Source organism: Rousettus aegyptiacus, unplaced genomic scaffold (genome assembly GCF_014176215.1).
Source record: "Rousettus aegyptiacus isolate mRouAeg1 unplaced genomic scaffold, mRouAeg1.p scaffold_m13_p_6, whole genome shotgun sequence".
NCBI classification, from domain to species: Eukaryota; Metazoa; Chordata; class Mammalia; order Chiroptera; family Pteropodidae; genus Rousettus; species Rousettus aegyptiacus.
In genome coordinates, this window is record NW_023416309.1 from 28,804,957 (window position 1) to 28,823,337 (window position 18,381).

The window sequence follows — 18,381 nt, forward strand, 5'->3', positions numbered from 1 at the left end:
CCTCAATTTTTTGTTGTTGTTTTGGGTATGTGTGTGTAAGGGGATCACTATATTTTCCTTATGTGAACCTGAGGAAGGACTACTCCTTGGTGTCTCTATATTATTAGAAGGGGGAGTCTAATAGCACCAAACTTATAGGATTGTGGTAAAGATTATGAATATGTGCCAGTGTCTCTAGTAAGTGCTCAATGTAAATGTAAGCTATTATTGTGAACATCTCGCCCTTATACGACAAGACCTTGGGATGGGACTTCAAACTACTCATTGTGTCTCACCACAGTGACATAACATGGCAGCAGTGTTCAACACATCTATGTTGAATAAACACTAAGGGTGAAGTCCTACTCTGTGTCTTCCAGTGTCTCAGACAGTATTAGAATGCTGCAAAAGACCACTGTTTACCAGTGATCTCGGCAGCCTCCCCCCAGCTAATGATATGGATGGGACTAATTAATTGGATCTGAAGCGTACCACTCAATGTCCTCTATAAGGATACTTTCCATTCTTGATAAAGGTAAAAGAGGTCATTCTTGCTCACTTTGTTTCTCTGAAGGGTTAGAACATCAGTGCCATGGGGACATAGGAGAGGAGACATGGGCAGTAGGTCCAGGGACATCTCATCCCACAGTTGTGTTTATATTTTTCTTAAAAGTACTCTTTGAGCGATATGAATTTCTGAGTCAGAGAAATTAAAAATCAACAGATTGTATATGCCTAATTGGAATACTTAACACTTTGAGGAACTTCTTTGTCCACCATTTAACTATGTGCCTTTAAGAGACTAGGACGCTTACTCTAGGTTGTGCATTGAAATTCATTAAAAAGACTGGCTACAGAATCAGAAAGTCAACATTCAGAGGCATATGGTATTTATTTAGAGGATTCTTAGACTCTGATGTGTAACATTAATCCAGACACAGACCGAATGAAAAGTACAATTTCTCCAAATGGCACTCATGTCTAAACACCAGCTTTATAAATACGAAATTACTCATCAACTGGAATATGTTTCCTCCCCTCCCCCCCGCCCCGAGGAGTACCTACATTTAGCATCCAAAGTTTCTTAAGAAAAGACATTTATGATGGATACATTTTGTCAAATTGGTGATTCCACATACACGCATGTTAAACTAGAAAGAATGATTTTCGCTAAAAGTTGAAAACTGTTCTTTCAAATTGATAATTTCTGTTTCCTCATTTTTGTTTACGTTTGCTTAGCTTAGCCATTAGTCCCTTATCATTAAAAATCATAACAGAAGAAAAGCTATCATTTGAGTTCACGCTACACGATTGATATTATAGTGCTCAAAATAAACCTGTAAGATTGGTATTGTTATTTCCATTTTACAGGTGAGAAATGGAGGCTCAGAGTAGTTCAGTGGTTTGTCAAGTCATATCATTGGTTAGTAGCTGAATCAAGGCTTCTAACGTATTATAAGTTTTGCTTATAAAATTTACTGTACTTATAAATGTTTAAAGTTTTATTTCCCTCTATGCTCTTTAGTTCAACTTTTGATCCCCCTGCCACATTCTCACTATAAATATCAAGCTTATGAAATGTTCCTTCTTAACTTTTTGACTGGGTTTAACTCTTCTGCTCAATTTCTAAATGTAGGCATGTCTCAGGGTCCTCACTTCCTTTTTAACTCTATATTTTTTTCTTGCATGAGCCTTTCTAGCCCAATGGTTTTAAAAACCATACACATGTGATGATGTCCAAATTTTTATTTCATTGTTCTCTCCACTAAAGGATATATTTACAAAACTAACTTCCTCTTTGTCATTTACGCTTCGATATCTAAGATAGCTCAAATAAAAAGGAATTTCTAAAAATTTCCCCCATCTTGATCTCCTTCTCAGTGAATGACAACTTCACTTACCCACTTACTCAATTCAAAAATCTAGACACCACCCTACTCCATTCCCTTAACCCTCCCCATATCACTTAATCTATCAGCATTTGTCTGAAAAGCAGTCAGAGTTGCAAATCTATACAGCTGTGTTCAATACAAAAATAATCAGAAGTATTCTCACTATAGAATTGTAAATATTTTCAAGTCAACCCCCCCCCCAAACAAATCTTGAACATATCCACTTCTCTCCATCTTCACTACTATCACCTTAGTCCAAGCCATCATTCCTTACCTGAACTACTACTACTCTTGCTTTCTTTGGTGTCTCTTTTTTCCATTTTTGACTCCAACTCTACCCCTCTAAGCCATTCTTTATAGAGCAGAGAAAATTACCATCTTGAAACCTAAGCCAGATTTTGTCACTCCCTGCTTAAGATTTTCCACCTATTAATTTGACATATATTATTGTCTACTTACTATGGTCCTGGAACTATTCGCATTGCTGGGAATAGTGGTGAAGAAAGATGGACAAAAGGACAAAAATCTCCGCCAAATGTAAATTATGTTCCAATGAGGAGAAACAGAAAGTAAATGACCTTCCCAAAAATAAATGATGTATCATGTTAGTGATAAATGCTATGGAGGAAAAAAAAATAGGAAGGTGGGTGAGGAGTTTGGGAGTAGGAGTTACAACTTTAGAGTAATGGGGAAAGGCCTAATTGTGAAGGTGCCTTTAGAGTAAAGACCTGAAGGAGGTGAAGCAGCAAGTGGGTAGTTTGTGGGGAATAGCATTCAAGTTCAGGGGAACAGTAAAGAAGAAGAGTGAGTGCAGAAAAGAGAAATCACAAGAGCCAGAGAGATGACAGAGGCAAGTTTGCGGAGGACCTTGTAGGACTCCTAGTGAGGTGCTGAGCAGTGATGAGCAAGACATGCTCTGACTCAGGGGTTAAGAAGGACCCGGGCTACTGTGATAAAGATCATGTGAAGGGGAATAAGAGGTGAGGTGAGGAGATCAGTTAGAATTCTGCTTCAGTTTTTTAGGGGAGATGTAAAAATGAAGTGAGCCAAGATGTGCTCAGCTTCTGAGAAGTGGGCAGAGAGGAGTCAAGGATGACTTCAAACATTTTAGTCTGATCAACTGGAAGGTCAGAGTTGCCATCACCTAAGGTAAGGAAGTATGAGGGGGAAAAGAGGTATGAGAGTGCATATTAGGAGCTTGGTTTTCCATGGGGTGCATTTGAGATACATAGTAAACATTAAAGCAGAGATGTCAATTAGGCAATTGAATATTTAAGTTTGGAATGCAGAGGAAAGGTACAAGTTAGAGAAATAAATTTGGTGGTCATTCACGTACAGATCTTATTTGAACCAATGAGACCGAGACCATCAAAGAAGTGAATGTAAATAGAAAAGAGAAGGGGTCTGACGACTGAGTCCAATGTAAACTGGAGAATGAGTCGTCAGAAAAGGAGCATCAGAAGGTGGTGATAAACCAGGAATGTGCAGTGTCTGAAAGCAAAGTGAAGAAAGCGTTTCCAGGAGGAAGGAGAAATTAACTAGGTTAAATGCTACATATGGTAGAGTAAAACTAGGTTACATTCTGAGTATCTTCTACAATTCTTCTTACCATGACTTGAAAGTATCCACACAATCAGATTTCCATTACCTCTCTGCCTTCTCCTGTCATTCCGTCCCTTCTTCTTCATGGCCCAGTCTCTGTCTACCTCTCTAACCTCACTCTCTTCCACATTCACTGTACTCTAGCTATACACTGATCTTTCTGTTTTTCTGCCATGTCCATAATTGGTCCTATTGGTTGTTCCACTGCCTAGAATACTCTTTCTCCTCATTATCACTTCTGGTCATTTCAGTTTCTTTTCATGACCATTCACTCTAACATACCAATAACACCACTATTAGTCCCACTTCCTTCCATTTTATTCCACCACTTTATTCTGTTCACTTTATATGACTTTTTTAATACTCCAAAATTATGAGTGTATTGTTTATCTCCTCACATGGAACAAGGATCTAGTCTGTCTTATCCTCTTCTTTATCCTAGGCTAGAACAAGGACTGATATAGTAAATATTCAATAAGTATTTGCTGAATAAATAAATTAATCTATATTTCAATAAATTAACAAAATAATGTATAAAATACTCTGGCAATTAATTCCAAACTTACAAGTACAGAGGAAGACATATTTTTATTTGATAATGCTAGAAAGTATTTTTCAAGTTTTTTTTCCAGTTTACATGATGCTAAAAATATAAATAGTACTTACGAATCCATTCAAGACATAGCTGATCTATAAAATCTCTATAGCCTCTCAAATAGGATCTTATATCCACCTAATGTGCTGTACCATAGCCTTGTATTACTTTTCAAATCTCCGAGCGTCTGTAATAATAATGGCATTATGTTTATACAGGTCCTAGCATATAGTAGACCACCTTGGTTGTTTACTAAAAAAGATACTGAAATGAATGAATAAATTAATTTTGAAATCTTTAAGAGTCACTAGCAAAAAGAAGAGTAATCAAGTAAAATTTTTTAGCCCTTATTTCTTACTGTTCTTCTCAAGAGGGTTTCCTTTTAAGAAGTCCAAATGACCACTACTTATCATCGAAATCTTTCTTTTTTAAATCTCTCTAATGAAATTCAGGGAACAACTAGAAGTGGGGTTTGGGCAGGCTTTGCGTTTGATAACTTGGCGTGCCCTTTCATCTTCCTTCTGCAGTCTTACGCTCATTGTTTGTTGCTGCTAAAGCAGTAAATGTTGTTTGTCTTAGCTGCAAAACCAGGACTAGAAAACTTTGAAGTGTTTTCTGTTGCTTAATGTCACCTACTGTTCCTGTCAGCAAACTGAGATAAACCTGATGGACTGAGGTGTCTGGTCTAATTCCTTTATTGACACATAGTCCTGTCTTCAAACACAAGAGTAAATGAATAAGTACTAAGATAGTAATGTGTCAGTAATAGGCTGCCAGATAAATGCCATTGTTTATGTACTGATCTCTGCTTCCTAAGGCCCAAACAGCTCAAAAATCTTACAAATTAGCACCTCACTGAGATCAAAGAATTGTCTTTTCTTTCTGCAATTACCTACTTGGAGAGATGAACAGGCAAATGAGACTAGTTTAAGCTGTCTCTCTCCAGCCCAAATCTTTCTTTTGAGAAGAACAAATGGTGGAATTATACACTTTTTCAGGATGTGGTGGTAAGAATGAGAATTTTAGTTTATTTTGCTCCCTAAGAGCAAGGGGAATCTGTATTTCATTTTTTGTGTCATTCACAACTATTCTATTCCTATTATAATTCTTATTTCAAATATTAGTGGAAAGAGCCATGTATATCCTTAACAACCAGTCTTCTAAGATCAGATTAAATTTCAAATTACAAAGATAAAAATAGTTTTAAATTCGGTGGCATCATAGTACATACAGCCTTAAACAGGAGGCATGAGGAAATTAGTATTTTTTGAAGGCGTAAAAATTTAGGTTACAAACCTAATTTTGTTCTTGGTATATCTTTAAAAAAAAAAAAGTGCAGCATTGATCTAAGTAAAAAATGTTTTTAAATACATCGTTTCATGACTTTACTTGTTAATTATGTAAATTTTCCTGTCTTGAAGCACATTCTAGCTCCATTAGCCTGTCTAAAATGACATTTTTTGGTTTAAAGACAATGAGGGATGCAAGAATAGAAATTATTTACATAATGTCATTGACGTCACAGGATTCTGTACTTATGTCTTTCATATTAGTCATACAACTTGAAAGCAAGAAATCAAATGGCCAAATTTTATGGCTTAGACAATATTGGCTTATTTATAAGAAAGATATGATTCTTTCTTGATAGCTGGCTTTCTTTTTATGTAAATAAAGAAAATATACTTTCAAATTTTTATGGTACAATGGCTGGTCTGTTCTTAGTCAAAGTCTTGCCTCTTATGAAAGAGCAGGTTAAAGAAATAAAAATTGATTATATTCTTCTCCTTTTAGTTACCTGAAATAGTAAAGTTGGGCACCCTGTCTTCAAATGCGTGTTTTACTTCAGCTATTCACATCGTGGTTTTAAAGAGGCATTAAATACGCTCCTATGCAGAAGAGTTCATGAAAATCAATGTGAACTAAGGACAAATTTAAATATGATTTGTCTCATTTTCCTAAAGCCACTACCTACAGGAAAAAAAAAATCTAGTGGCTTTGGGACCAGTCAAGGTTAGAGTAAGACTCCCTCTCAGAATGTTATAACGGCCAAGTTTCAGGAATGCTGGTAACTCTAACTGACAAAAACTAGCTATGGGACCACCAACATTGAGACATATCCAGCGGAACTTTGAAAATCATCAAAACAAGGAGGCTTCTTTAGTAGCCCTTAAAATATGCTTAAATGTTTTATTGTATGGATCCTCTCAATATCCCTGTGGGCTTCTGCTGTTAAAGTAAAATATGAGGAAAATGTAGAAAGGTAAGTCAGTACAGGGAAATCGAATGGCAAAATAACCTCTGAAAGGGTATTCATCCAGTGTGAACACTTTTCAACAGCTATCACTTACACTTACACTTGAGAAAATTTAACTTGTGGCCAAAATTAAGAACTGCCATAACTACAGCAACTAGCATATCAACTATTTTGACTGTTCTACCTTTTAATGAAGAGGGGGTTGCGTAGCATAGATGAAGGAGCATAGTATTTGAAGGTTGAACACCCAGCAGGGCTTGAATCTTTCAATTCAGCCAAGGCAAGTCACTTAAATTAATAGAGCCTCAATTTCCTCATATCCAATTTAACATAACAATCCAGGCCTTTTTACATTATAGAGTGATTGTAAAGACCTAATCACAATGAAATATATTTAGAGATACTTGCATACTGATAAATATATTTGTCTTAGAAGAGGGTTTATTTTATGTCAGTAGAGCTTTAAGATTTAGTGCTAGCAGCTGAATTACACTAATGAGTATGAATAATCAAAGAGAAAGTATACGTTATTCACCTCTATGAAAAAGAAAGTGGTAGAGCCTACAAGAGAGATTTCCCTTTCACATTGGTACCCATTCCTAATTTCCCTGAAATGATGTTCAGGTAGCTAGTCAGCCATGAGCAATAGGGGGAACAAAGGAATAGGGGCCCAGAGACCGCCCAAAGAACACCCAATCGTAGCAGAATTCTGGGTACACACATGCACACTAAGCAAAGAGTTGTATAGCAGCCAATTTTCAATCAAAATGATCTTACTTGCCAATCACCTAGGTAGAAAAGCCTTTGGAACCACCCATCACAGCCCAAATATAATGTAGACATTCCCACTTCTGGGTCCTTTCTGCCACCCCTTCCCCCCTCGTTGTAGTTGTTATTACAGGACTCTGTTGCAGCTCCCATCACTGAAACCATGTGCTTCCTTGGGACATGCTTTGTCTTTATGAAATATATCTTTAACAAATCTTGTCTAAATCTCACTGAACTGTGATTCTCTACTGCGTCGATGAGGAAGAACTGAGAAAAACATGCTTCCTACACTTCTGCACCACTGTTATCCCTCTCCCTCCCCTCTGCCATTGGAGCCACACTGAAAGCAAACTCTGATCAGCCCCAACAGTAACAAAGATCGTGATACTCCACCAGCAATTTTCGAGCCTTAGTTCTGCCTTGAAAGTTTCAAAGAAGGGGTCCAAAGACACATGAAATGAAAATGTGAGTAAGTGTCCCAGTGCTGATTGTTAAATCATAGATACTAATTCATAATATTACCCTGCTATTCAGACTTTAGTGTGTTATATGACACCTTTAGACTCTTAATTTTCAGCCTCGACCTAGTAATAATGTCTCCAAGGTTAATGAGCTATGAAGGGGACCTTTACACTTTCACTTTTTTAAGACTACTAGAAAAATATAATAATTTCCTATGCTTTCATGTTATATCTCTTGGTCTTGCAATAAAAAACACAGTGGCATGTAAATTATGGCAATGTATATGACAACATTCATTACTATTTTCTTATCAATAGTGGAAGAGGTAGAAAGGTAAAACTTTGACGCTATTCCATAACTAAGCAAGCTGGAACACTCCTGCATGAATCCAGTGCTTACACGACACATGAATGCAGAGCTCCCAGCCCAGGTCCAAATGCGGCTGAAGCCCTGAAAGCACTTGTTGTGAAAAGCAGGGGAAAGGTCTTGGCTACCAAAATTCGTGTTGATTTTTGTCACCTATTTGAGTAAATATCCTTTGAAGATCAATAGTTTTCTTTTGAATTTCCTTTCCTCTCAATGTAGTTTCAAATATGAGTCCATTAAAAAGAAAATGATTCTTTTAATGGAGTAGGATACAATATTCAGGGTGGTTGCATGCTCAGGTTCAAAGATGCTATTTTTTGTTGGTTTGTTTCTCTGCAAGTTTTATTATTAGTTAATTGTCCTGAGACTAATGTGTACATTTTTATTTATTTTACAGTAAATACTGCAGGAAATCTGCTTCTTGTAAGTACTAAGGGAACATTATTAATAAAACCTATAGCAAGTGTGCTTTGTAAGTGTTCTGTAAGAGATACTCAGAGTTATTGATCAGAAACAGGGAGGGGGAAAGTACATGTATGAATGCAAAGGATCCAGTTTTTTGTTTGTTTGTTTATTTTTCAGCAAGGTACTGAAAACTCATTCTTTTTGCTGAGGGAAAGGTAAACAACTCTCCAGTCTTCTCTTTACTGATTCATTTCTTGGTCCAAGTTATTTCCCACACCAAGAGTTGACTCTCTCCTGAGTCTCTGTTGACTTATCTATCTGCCTGCCAACAAGGAAAGGTTACTATTCTCTTGGAATCCATATAATTATATTCCTGTGGGCACTTATAAGAATCCATCAGTTCTGTCCTTGTACACCACATTTCTAGGCTGGCCTCTGTCTGGGGGTGGTGAGAACTGAAAAAACATTTTTTGACCTACTTCATACCTCATAAATCAAAATTTATCCCTTCAAAGAACACTCAAATTCCATCTTGTTCATAAGTGCCAAACTGAATCAAGTCTAATTTAACTCCCGTATAGTTGCAAGTTGTATTCACTTCATATTGAAATGTTAGCAAATAATATGTCACTTATCATTTGCACTCCCACAGAATCTAGGGAATAAAAAATCAAGAAAGTCAGAACTTTATGCTCTTGATTCAAATAAATCTTGACCAAAATTTTAACCACAATATTTCCTCGGTGCTATTAAATAAATGTTTATTTATTTATGTGTTTATGTAATCCTCCTTTGGAAAAGAACTCGAGGTGGTTTCCAAAAATCTACACATAACAATGGAAGAAAAACAGACCAATTTGTGGAAAGTAAAGCAAGAATAAAGACGGGTAGATTGGAAAAAAAAAACATACTGAGGTAGATTAATACCAGTGCCCATAATGCTGGTCCCAGGGTCCTTCTAGATGTGCCACATGTGTGTGGCAATTCTGAAATAGATTATCTTAATAATCCAGGCAAATATAGTTCAAAAACTCAATCATGCATGAGACTAACCATGCTGCTGGCCAAAAATCAAACCGTTTTGAGAGAACACAGTCGTTCCCTATTCCTGCAATATGTGAGAAATTTTTCCTGATTCTTCATAAAGTGGGTACTGAGTGCTTAGTGACTACTAGTAGAAATCAAGACTTTTGGAGTTGAAATGCATGACAGTGTTGAAGGACTGCAGGGGAAAGGAGTATCTATTATATTTAATGTGAGCTTCTAGTGATTATTGGCTTTGAGGTGCCACATTTGAATACTTGTGCCTGATTCCAGGAGAACTAGATTCTAGCCATTTATACAGGAGTTAACAGGAATGGAGTTTTCTGCCTAGGGCCCTGGACAGCCTTTTTTTGCAAATTTATCAGAGTTAACCCATGTGTACCAAGCAATTGGGCACACTATTTTTTATTTACAAACTTTCCAGAGCTTTGATCAAATAGGAGCTCCAAATTCCTGGATTTCTGGAAATTTCCATGCACCCCTACTCTTAATACATACAGAAAGGGCCAGGGACTTGGGGAACATAAGGAGACTTCTCCTGCATTCTAGAGGATGACACTTTGAAACTTAAGAGATACAGAGGCAGATTTACGTATAGACATTTGGCTGTCATCTGTCCTATCTACAATATAGTAGAGGACTCAATTTTATAATAAGCCTATTATTAGAAAAAGGAACTTACTCTTACTGAATGCCTACTCTGTGCAGCTATAAGTAAATACTAATATGTTTTCCAAGGGAAGATGAAAATTTTGAGAGCCACAAAGCTTATATAATTGGGGGGAAGCTTTAAAAAAATTATGAATATAAAGTTAGCATAGCCCATGTCAGTGAGGTGGAACATAAATTTCATTAATTTCATGGAAAATCTCTCTCTGCTGTTTTCTCCTCTAATTTTCAGAACATCAATGATATAGGTAACTCTCTTCATTTGACATATAAAAAAAATGAAAATCCAGAGATTAACCTACTCAATTATCAAGGTTGCCAGATTTTGTAAATAAAAGTAACTATCAATTAAATGTGAATTTCAGATATAAAATAATTTCTAATATAAATATATTCCATGAAATATTCGAAACATATTTATATTAAAAATTATCAATTGGGATTTAAGATTCAAATTTAATTTGGTATCCTTTATTTTATCTGACAAACCAATCAATGATATACTGCCAGGATTTTAAACCTAAGTTTGCTGGATACAAAGCTCAAGTACATTCCATTCCGTTTCTATGATAATTACTGCAAGCTTAACAATCACAAAGCATAATAATGTTCTCCTTAAATGAAAATAATCTTCCCATCACTATTTTTATTATTTAAATAACTGAAATTATATATGATATTCGACTCCTAAAAACTTACTTTTAAACAAGCAGTAATAGTTTTTGCAGGAAAGTTTATTACAAACCAAAACCCAAAAACAAAAAACAAAAACAAAAAAACAAAACCTTATAATCCTCTTTTATAGGTAATTTCCTTTTGTTATTTAGTTCGTATACCCTTCCAACTTTTTATATAAGTAGCTTTACATTGCTTTTTTAAAAAATAAAATAAAATCAGTATTAATATCCTTTGAATGCAAAGTGACTTAAAAAAACATTTTATTTTCTTTGTACTGGGCCTAGTATGTGATAGAGATTTGGCCATCAATTATCAGTATTTAGACTGCAAAAATCAGCAAGTAGAATTCCAGATGTGAAAAGTTCCCACTGAAATTCTCACTTCTTTTGAAGTGTGAGATTAATTATCTATATCAGATGGCTGACCCTATCGTAGTCAGACTTAATGTGAAGTATTTCAGATGGCTAAAAGATGATACAGGTATGGTTGACAAAAATCTCCTCAGAATGGAAATAAACTTGCTTGGTATCACCATTGTAATTCACTGTCTCATGGTGTAGTGCAAGCAAGCAAAAATAAAAAGTTCCTTAACTGATAATTTGAGTTCTTATTACAGATTAAAAGTTCATCAGTGACTCTTTCAGGGGAAACATATGTCAAATTTCTCAGCCAGAATTGTCACCAAATATGTGTAAAGTAGATATTAGGTTTTCTTTGAGAGGAGGGGGGAAATGGAGAAAAAAAGGATAATTTGTCATGAACGTATAACTTTTTGAGAGAAGCATGTAAAATTTTCTTTCCCTATAGAATAAGCCTATAGTGAGGAACATCTTTGTTCAATCTTTGCCCAGATTTTTTGATCAAATGAAGGATTTAGGGATGCAATCACATAAGGAAAAAATGTTTTAAATAATTATTGGCAAAATGCTCTTCTATTATCTTCTAATATTGTATTTTCTTATTTGGCCATGTAGACTTAGCTAAGATTTCCTGAGAATTTTTACTGAGTGCTCCTGGTCAGAGTAGAATCATCAACATAGTCAATCTCTTGTGATTGTCCCTAAGATAACCGACACTTGACTCCATCCCCGACTTCCATCTTTGCAATCAAGACCTTTTGTAACCCAGAGTAGAGGGCAGGTGGCAATATCTACAATTAATAGACAGTCCCTGTCAGTTCCTTCACAGAATATAGGAAAGGGAACCCAGATAACTGGAATCTGGTCATGGACCTAACAATGTCAACATACAAGTTGTTAAGTTGACACAGTGTAAACTTACACAACTTACATATTATTTACCATAGAACTCAGTGTCTTCACCAGTACAATAAAGCAGTGAGATTTTGTTGATTCTTTGAGTCCACTTTCTGGATTTCCAGCTCTAATTCTGAGTTATTTCAGAGTGTTATTTTTTCTTTTTTCTCTCTTTAAAAGCTCTAGAGGCATGTTTCAATTTGAAATTTCTTTCAGCAGCTTACTTCTGCTGAAAACGCACTACTGAGTTTGTAGAACAAACATCTGTTTGTGAAACAGGAATAATCACTGTAGCAAATTCCTGATACTATTTGGAGGATTAAACAGGAAAAAATACCACCAAAAATGTAAAAATTGATTAATAAATTCAGTAAAGTAGTAGGATACAAAATTAATATTCAGAAGTCAGTGGCATTTTTATACACCAATGATGAACTTTTGGAAAGAGAAATTAAGAAAATACCACTTATAATTGCATCAAAAACAATAAAATACCTGGGAATCGAAATAACCAAGGAGGTTAAAGACCTGTTCTCAGAAAATTATAAGTCGTTGAAAAAAGAAACTGAAGATATAAATAAATGGAAGCATCTACCATGGGAAGGAAGAGAAAAACATCATTAAAATGGCCATATTACCCAAAGCAATCTATATATTCAATGCAATCCCTATCAAAATACCAATGACATTTTTCAGAGAGCTAGAACAAATAATCCCAAAATTTATATGGAAACATAAAAGACTCTGAATAGCCACAGCAATCTTGAAAAAGAACAAAATTGGAGATATCACACTACCTAATATCAAACTACACTACAAGGCTACAGTAATCAAAACGGCATGATGCTGGCATAAAAACATATGCATTGATCACTGGAACAGAATACAGAGCCCAGATATAAATCCACACCAATATGTGGATTTATATATATGACAAAGGAGGCAAGAATACACAATTGGGTAAAGACAGTCTCTTCAATAAATGGTGCTGGGAAAACTGAATGGATACATGCAAAAAGAAAGAAAAGAGGGAGGGAGGGAAAGAGGGGGGAGAGAGAGACAGAGAGACAGAAAGAAAAGAAAGAAAAGAAAGAGAAAGAAAGAAACTGGACCACTTTCTTATACCATATACAAGAATAGTCTCAAAATGGATTAAAACTTAAATGTAAGACCTAAAACCATAAAACTTCTGGAAGAAAACATAGGCAGTAATCTCTCTGATATTGCTACTAGTAATTTCTTTTCAGACATAACTCCTCAGGCAAGGGAAACAAAATAAAATATAAACAAATGAGACTACATCAAACTAAAAAGTTTTTGCCCAGAAAAGGAAACATCAAAATGAAAAGATAACTGACTGAATGAAAGAAGGTATTCACTTATGATACAACTGGTAAGAGGTTAATATCCAAAATATATAAAGAACTCATACAACTCAACAGCAAAAAAGAAACAATCCAATTGAAAAATATGTAGAAGATTTGAATAGATATTTCCCTAAAGAGGAAATACAGTTGGCTGACATATGAAAAGATGCTCAAGGTCACTAATCATCAGAAAAATGGAAATTAAAACCACAATGAGATATCATCTCAATCTGCCGGAATGGCTATCATCAATAAATCAAAGAACAACAAGTGTTTGTGAGGACATGGAGAAAAGGGAACCCTCATACACTGTTGGTGGAATTGCAAATTGGTATAGCCACTATGGAAAAGTCTAGAGGTTTCTTTAAAAAAATTATAATAGCCAAGATATAAAAGCAACCTAAATGCCCAAAGACAGACAACTGGATAAAGAAGTTATGGTTTATATATACAATGGAATATTACTCAGCCATCAAAAAAATGAAATCCTACCATTCACAATGACATGACTGGACCTAGAGGTTATTATGCTGAATGAAATAAGTCAGATGGAAAAGATAAATACCATATGATTTCACTTACATATGGAATCTAAGAAACAAAACGAACAAACTAATCAAAAACAGACTCACAAATATAGAAAACAATCTGGTGATGGCTAGAGGGGAGGGGGTTTGTGGAGCTGGGATAAAGAGGTGAAGGGTTAAAGAAATATAAATTAGTAGTTGATAGAGGGTCATGGGTATGGGGAGCACAAGATAGGAAATGCAGTAAGCATTAATACGATGGCTATGTGTACAGCCAGAGGCGAGAAAGATCAGGGGGATTGTTTCATAAACTATATAAATGTTTAACCAATGTACTGTATACTTGAAACTAATAACAAAATTTAAAAAAAAAAGGAAAAAATACTCCATAAGTGTTTTATTACTGAAATTTTATTTTTGCTAAAATTTCAGTTTTGCTATACATACATGTATATCTTGTGAATATCCTATGAGTAAATATATGTATGTCTGTGTATATAGATAGGTGAATAAACAAAATATACAAAATAAACAAAATATAGTAGTAGCACATGTATTAAAAATGGTCTGAAGTAATATATACCAAATTCTCTCTAGTTCGGTGCGTTCCAATCTATCTATAGTGACGGCCAAGGTTTTTAAAAGTTATTATTATTATTACTTCTAATCCTATGAAGACCAAGAGTTTTGTAATACAATTTAAATGTCAATTTTTCAAAGTTTCTGTTTATTCTCTCTTTACAAATCTCATAGCAGAGCAGCAACAGCTGGAAACAGACCATGACAAGCCTAGGGACCACATTTTGAGTAGATTGGCTCTAGGAAATGAGATTAAATAAAACTTTCATTTTCTTTCTTAATATATTACATAGTTATATTTTTGTAAATTTTATCTCTATAATAAATAGAAAATTAAAAAATCAATGCTAATTTTAAAAATATAAATTTAGTATATATGTATATACATAGGACTGGGATGATATATTCTCTATTGTAAATCTAAGTTGTTCATGGTTAAAAATAAAGTATTTCTTTTCCCTTTTTTGAGAGAGTATTTGTATTTTTCAGTATTTCATGGTCAGTGGATATATATCCCATGTATAAGGAAAAAATAAAACTCACCCATCACAAAACAAATGAAGAACAACGCAAAGACTACTGCCAACTTGGATAAAGACAATCATTCACTTCCATTTATTCTTCTTGACCATTCTTTAGATGGCATTTCTGAAGGTGGAAATTTTGTGTATGTTTAGTCCAATCCCAGCTCTAGCTCTATATAAATTCTCTTTTAAAATTAATGTAATTTAGTACCTCAAAATATTATTCATTAGTTTTCATTCATTGGTCAACGCATATTTAAACAAGCCACAAAAGGTTCCTGAATAGGTTCTTCAGGTAGCAGTTGCATAACTCTAGCAATAGTTGACCCACTACATCCAAGCCAACTGATATTGGCATTCAATATGTTTTATTTTTCTACCTAATATTTGGATATTTGTTTATTAATATTTAGTGAGAATAGTACTATGAATCGAGCACCATACTAGTCCCGGATGACAAAATGTGCAGGAAAGAGACCGTCCCTGTCCTCCAATAGCTGATAAACTGGCAGGAAGGGCTGATACTCAGTAACTACATGCTCTGACAGCAGTGTGGAGAGGAGAGGGGAAGGAGAGCAAGAAGCGTGTGGAAGATTGAAAGTCAGTATTTTTATTGTATCTTCCCTAGCATGAGCCAGGTAACCAGAAATTAGCATGATTCATTTCCCCAGAAGGTCAATTTTATACTCCGCAGGAGTCACGAGGACATTCCTAACTGACCTCAAATTTTTTTAAATTAAAAAAAAAATAAATGTTTCACTTGTTTACATTAAAAGCAACAGAGTGAGAAAGCTTAGCAGAAAATAAAACAGACCACTGAATGGATCCCCTAGGTCATATAATAGCACGCAGAGGGTTCTCCTGCAGCTGTGTCTTTAGAGGACTGAAGTGGGGATGTGAGCATATAGGCATCTTCTGCTATTATTATGCCAGGGTAGACGTGTATGCGCCAACTCACTAGTTAGAAATTTAATGATGTGAGTTTGTTGATTTTTGTCTTGAGAGTGGCTGGGTCAGTTGATAAGTGAGATCAGAAATTCAATTTCCTTGCAAAGAGACTTTCACCCATAAATGTGAGCACTGGTGTTTCCTTTTCTTGTTTCTGCCCTTTTACGAATTCAATGTGGTGAACACGAAGTTTTCACAGTAATAGCTAACATATTCCATACTACCTGCCAGTAAAGTACTGTGGTAAATATGCCATAAGCAGATCTCTTAATATGGTCAACTTTATGAAGGAGGTGATATTTTTAGCCCATTTTTCAGGTGAGGAATTAAGATGTGAAGGAAAAAAGTAACATGCTGAAGGTCACAGAGCTACTAAGTGGCAAAGCCAAGCTCACAGTCAAGCAGGATATAACCTTCCACCTTTCACTCTACTTCCAGAGACATCACTGATGGCCTCACAACTATGACTACAATTTATTTTAAGAGGCGGTACACATTTTCTTAAGGGATCAGGTCCTCTCTTTAGAACAGATTTGGGAATTAAATTCAACAGTTTGATGGCATTAAATAAGCATCAAATAATGCCTATAATAAAAAAATAACAAGGAAGGACTAAGTGCTCTGTGATCAAAGGGAAGCTGAACTTTGATATAGTGAGAAACTTTAGCTCAATCTTCACAAAATAGCAGTTGGTCCCAACTAATATCTAAGCTCTACTGCAGTCACATCAGCTTCACCTAAAGTGGCCAGGGCCTTTCCCTTTACAGGGGAAACACTTGCCCTCCACATCACATCAGCTAGGGCTGCTATTGTTCTCTTTTAGCCAGAACTACCCTAGGCATATGTATGAAGAGGTACTTGCCCTATGTCCCTCCCACACACACGGATACAAAGGCCCTTTATATAAAGAAGGTGTCACTCCCCTTACTACATGAAGCTGGTATTATTTGGCCCAAACCCATAAATGTACCACATATGAGATGACATGAGAGCAGACCAACTCCAGCCTGATATTGCTCATATTGAATCTCTCTAAAAATGGTTTATTGTTCTAGCAGTATTTCTCCTCTAGATTCTTACCAGATATTAAATTATTCTCATAAAAAAATAAACTGAAATAAACAAAAAATAGTGGAGAACAATGAATACCTGTAGGATGGTCCAGAGTTCACTATTCCCATGCCCTTTGAGACATCCACCTGCTGTTCTGTGGCTGCTGGGCTGTTATTTTTGGCTTTCCCAGTGATTTAAACAAGTCTCAGGGCAACTGTTATTCGTGTATCTAAAGATGAAGCTGCCACCCACTGGCACTTGTAACCTCATCACACGTTATTTTCTTAGGAAGAAAAACATGACTAAAAGTAACAGATGGGTTAGTCTCCAATTTCCACTCTGAGTCCACACAATTTTCTGTTACCCAGGATTAGAGCAATGGTTCAAACCCCTTTATTTTCCCTTTACTTGTCTTAAAAAAAAAAAAAAAAGGAAATTAGTGAAATAATACTTGACTAACTCAATAGTTGTTTGGGGATTTGAAAAAAAATTACAAATAATATCACCTTGTCAGTCCTGAAAGAGCATTAAAGCTGTATTATTACAGCTGTATGTTCATTCATTTATTAAACAATTATCCCTACTGAGGATGGACTGTGTGTAAAAATATTAACATGTCCCAAGGGGAGAGGAAGAAGAAAGTCACCTAGAATATTTTTCCTACCAACTCCCACCCCCGAAACTAGTGCAAGACACATATATAAATAACTACAATGCAAAGCATAGTATACATGCTATAATAAAAGATTAAGATGTTATGAAAATAAAATATGAGTGGATCAGGAGATATTTTGTAACAAATAAAAACTCCACTAAAGTTAGCCTAAAGAAAATGTATTTACTGGCTTCCTTAACCATAAACTTTCAATGCAGACCTAGTTGTAGGCTACGCTTCATCTGACAATTTAAATGTTTTTTCTAGTGGCTACCATGACCCCCATGATCTTGTCTCATGATAGCAACATGGCTATAAATGTTCCACAGCTCACATATTCTTACCCCACAATCTAGGGGAAAAAAAGGAAGATTCTATTTCACATACACACCAGCAGGATCCCCTCTCATCTCCTGGACTATGATTGTCTTCAGTGCCCAATCCCAAACCAATCATTTTGTCAGAGAGTTCTGGTATTCTAATTGGTTTGAGCCAATCAGGGCCCAGCCTTTGGGTTAGGGAAGGGATCAAGGCCACCCAAACCACATGGCTGAGAATAGAAGGGGTGGCTTCCCAAAGAAAATCAGGATTGTATTATCCAAATGAGGAAAAATGGATGCTAGACAGACAATAAGGATGTGCCTCACAGTAGAGAACGATTCTGAGTGTGGTTGGGAAATGAAAGGGGAAAAAAGATGGCTCCCTAGAGACCCTGCTCAGTAGGGGTCTTTATTGGACCATAAGAAGCATCTATGATT